Raw genomic sequence first — 3,957 nt, 5'->3', positions numbered from 1 at the left:
GATGGCAGCATTGCCGCACAGATCAGGCGGGACGGGCGGGAGGGACAGCTGCACTACCGCTGTTTTCCCACACGGTGGCAGCATTGCCGCACAGATCGGGCGGGCCGGGCGGGGGGGAAGCTGCACTACCGCTCTCTGCCCACAGGGTGGCAGCACTGCCGCGCGGCGGCGCGGAGCGGAGCCATAAACGAACGTGCCCAGGAATGCCCTGGCGAACAGCCTCCGGAATAAATGGCCCAAAAGACCCCCGAGCACACCTGCGAGAACCCTGCCAGCAACCAGACCGAAACAAAAAAGCCTTTCGTTCAGGCTCTATTTCAATATTTTTTATCTTTGTGATTCTGATATTTACATTAATCATTACAATTCAGCTTTTATATTATGTACATTATACATCATGTATTATGTTTATTATACTATTATATTTATTATATATATTAAGTATAGAAAGTTATATATAAAATAATTTATTATTTATTATGTAATGTTATAAATAATAATACATTTCATTGAAATATCATGATTATGTACATTATAGATGTTTATATTATGTATATTATATATATTTATAAAACGTGTAGTATGTAATAATATATTGTGTATTTATTATTTATATTATTTTTCATATCCTATACTTTTTGTTATTTTTCTTTTTCATTATTTTTTAATTCGTTTGTTTATATTTTAAACGATATTTTACACTAGATGAATTCATTAACCTAACACATCAGAAACACAATTAATTTGAATTAAATGAGCCTGGTTTTCTAAGGGGTAAAGTTTTAATCTTTATTCAAATAATATGGGCATGTTTTCTCTTTCTCTATGGTTTTTTTTTGGTGGGTTGCGGGGGAGTTTAGTTTGTGGGTTTTCTTTTTTTGTTCGCTTTGTTTTGGAGTTCTTTGCTAATAAACAAGCAGGGTCGGAGAGTTCAAAATAAAACGTCTACTTTGTTTTTATTGCCCCCTCTGAAATGCGCCTCGACAGCCTGGACAGCAGGCTGCTGCTGGTAACACTGTGCACGGGTAGGAGGAGACCTGGTCGGGGCTGGGAAGGAAAAAACGGCACCACGGTGGTCACAGCTTTCTCCCTTCAGGAGTTTTATGGAGCAGAAAATACAGAGCTTTTGCCAACTGCGCTCTCTATGACATCCCGACGTCCAGCGGGCACGGAGGTCATTTCTCATCTTTCTTGCCAACAGCCAAACCCCCAGGCGCCCGGGGGAAGAAAGAGTATGGGGAAAAAAAAAAGGAATAAAGAAAACATGAAAAAATAAACCAAAACTATAGAAAATAATAAATAAAATTAAAATACCAAAAGAAAAAAATTTCAAAGTAACAAAAAAGTGGAAAAAAAATTTAAACAAAAAATTAAAATAAAAAACTAAAAGTAGTTTTAACAAGTAAATAAATAGCTAAAGAAAAAAATATAAAAATTAAAAAACGGAAGAAAAAGTCTTTGAAAAACCACAAAACGCAACATGAGAAACCACAACAAAAGAGCATAAAAATACAAAAATAACAAGAAATAAAATACAAAATTAAATAAATGCAGCTTTCACCTCCTGCCACTGCCTAAAAAAGCACCATGGCTTTCCTCAATTATGCAGCAATAAGGGAAACAAACCCAGTGCCCCCCAGAACAGAAGGTTTTCTAGACAATTCCCACTTTTGCTTGGAAACAAATTCTATTTTAGTGGGAAGCTCATTTTGGACAAACACCCAAATGTGCCAAGGTAGGAAAGAACCAGCCCCCTGTGTCCAAGGAACAGCAGCTAGGCCTGGATTCAGGTTTTAATGGCATTTATGTAATTAAAAATGCAGTAAATTGAACTTTACAAAGAGATGAATCATGGCAAATAAATACTTCAACGTTTTCTTGGGAATTCACAGAATTTTGTGGAGATGGTGCTGGACAATTCCTGATTTACCAACATTAATTGGGTAAATTTCCTTGGAAATGTGCTCTACAAGGTGCAAAAATTCCAATTAGGATGGAAAATTGGAATAAATAAATATTCCCTTACTAAAATCAGAGAGAAAATCAGAGTTATTCCTTCAAATAAAAGGAAGGAATAACATCTAAATCCAAGCTTGCCTGGAAAACAAGCTCAGGAATTTCTAACATTGAAAACTTTTGCAAGAGTCATGAAGTTGGTGAAAGTTCATGGAATGATGATTTAAAATCTGCTTCCTCTGCTCTAATTTAAAGGGAAGTGGGAATTCAACAGGTCCAGTTACTCCTATCCAACCTTGGACTGGGATAAGGCCTTCCAGTGGCTTCACTTCCTACTGGCTCTCTCCTTTTTGCCCACAACCTGGAAGAGGAAAAGCAACAGGAATAAAGTCTCAAACAGGATGGCCTTGGTCCAGGCAGACTGAAATGCAGCTCCCAGGGAGGGAGGCCAGGCTGTGCCTCGGGGAGCTCCGGGAATCTGGGATTGCCCGTGGGATTAAAGGGCTGGAAAAGCACACCCACCTGCCAGGTTCAGTGCTGGGACCGAGCAAGGCCGGGGCTCGGGGGCAGCAGTCAGAGCTGGGACTGCAGGAGAACACCCCAAACCCGGGTTAAACATCCGGCACGACACGCAGCACGCTCCGGGAGAAACTCGGGCGGGAGAAGCCCCGGGATGCTCCACGTTCCTTGCCCTTGGCAGCTGTGCCAGGGCCTCCATCAGAATGCTGACCTCACCGTGCAGCTCCTACAAAATAGGAGAACTTATGGGAATCGCCCAGCAATCCATGGACTTCCAGTTATTAAGAACCACAGCTGCAGCGAAAGGTGCCCAAACTCTACTGCAAACCAGCAGGTCTGAGGAGACGCAGGGATTTATTCCTGAGGGGACACAAGGATCCCTCAGCCAGCCAGGATTTCTCCCAGGCTCTTCCCACTGCTCTCTGAGGACATAAACAGCAGTTTTTCCCTCGAGTTCCCCTTTCCAACAATGCCAAGACTCATGTTCTCCTCCAACCCCAGGTTCAGGAAGGAAAGTAGGAATATTATCACTGCACAGACTGTCCAGGAGGGTGTGACTGAGGCAGCAGCACCAGCTCCCACTCCACTGCTGCTCTGGATTCCTGAGCAGCTCCTTTCCATCCTGCCCTTCCCAGCACCATTCCCTGGGTGCCATGTCCACAGACACCTTCTCCATGCAGCTTAAAACCCACAGACACCAACAGAAAGGAGATCAAAAATCAATTCACATGCTGCTAGTCAGAGAGAATGGGAGAGGCCTAAAAATCTGCATTTATTTTAGAACACTAGAGCAATTTCTTCATGACCCTGACTATCAGTGATGGGCAGATAAACACCTTCTTTAACTTACTACCTGCAAAAACATCAAGTTTCAAGTTTAGTAAAGATAAAATTTTGCTGCAAAAATAAAAGAGGTGGGATGTTGGTGTTAGTGCTTTAACCTTCGGACATTAGCGGGTATTTGTAAAACAAATTCATTATTGAAGCAGCTAACTTGAAAATAAGGGGGTTTTACAATAAAGTTGACCAAAAAAGAGTCTCAAAATTAAGATATAGGTTGCACAAATATTTAAGAAAAAAAAAGTTGTCTTTCGTGCATATAACCTGCCAGCCTCTCATGTCTTCAGTCCTTACCATTTATTTTTACCAAGGTGATGACTAAAACCTTGTCAAAAGCTCAAAAAAAAAAACAATCCAGGACAAGGCAGGTGTTTTCCCAAGTACCCCCAGTGTGGAGCTGTGTCAGCCACAAGTGTTTGCTCCCTCAGCCCAGCCCGGAGCAGGCTCCAGCTGCTGCCCAGGGGTTACCAAGGGACTCACCTGTTTCAAGCTGTAAATGCAGGTGGCCTGCACTGGAGTGCCAAAAAATGTGAAATATGTGACTCTCACCTTGAATAGCGATCGATCTTCTCAGGGGAGCCCCTCACCCAGGATGGGGGGCTCTGCCACGGATTTCATCCCTCTGCATCTGAAAGAAAGTTG

The 3,957-nt window shown here is 42.3% G+C and overlaps 1 long non-coding RNA gene across 1 annotated transcript; it reads right to left on the bottom strand.

Annotated features, from left to right (window-relative positions):
- Nucleotides 1–937: 937 nt before the first annotated feature.
- LOC136304462 (uncharacterized) lies at nucleotides 938–2,320 on the bottom strand. The gene is made up of 2 exons (XR_010724603.1): nucleotides 2,252–2,320; nucleotides 938–1,186 (listed from the first exon to the last, which is right to left on the bottom strand). It is a non-coding gene; the product is annotated as an uncharacterized lncRNA (long non-coding RNA).
- Nucleotides 2,321–3,957: the final 1,637 nt, after the last annotated feature.

This window comes from Chamaea fasciata, unplaced genomic scaffold (genome assembly GCF_029207755.1).
Source record: "Chamaea fasciata isolate MVZ Bird 193981 ecotype frontalis unplaced genomic scaffold, bChaFas1.0.hap1 SCAF_94, whole genome shotgun sequence".
Lineage (NCBI taxonomy): Eukaryota > Metazoa > Chordata > Aves > Passeriformes > Sylviidae > Chamaea > Chamaea fasciata.
Note: the sequence above shows the minus strand (reverse complement) of the source record. Positions and strands in the feature narration are given on the sequence as shown.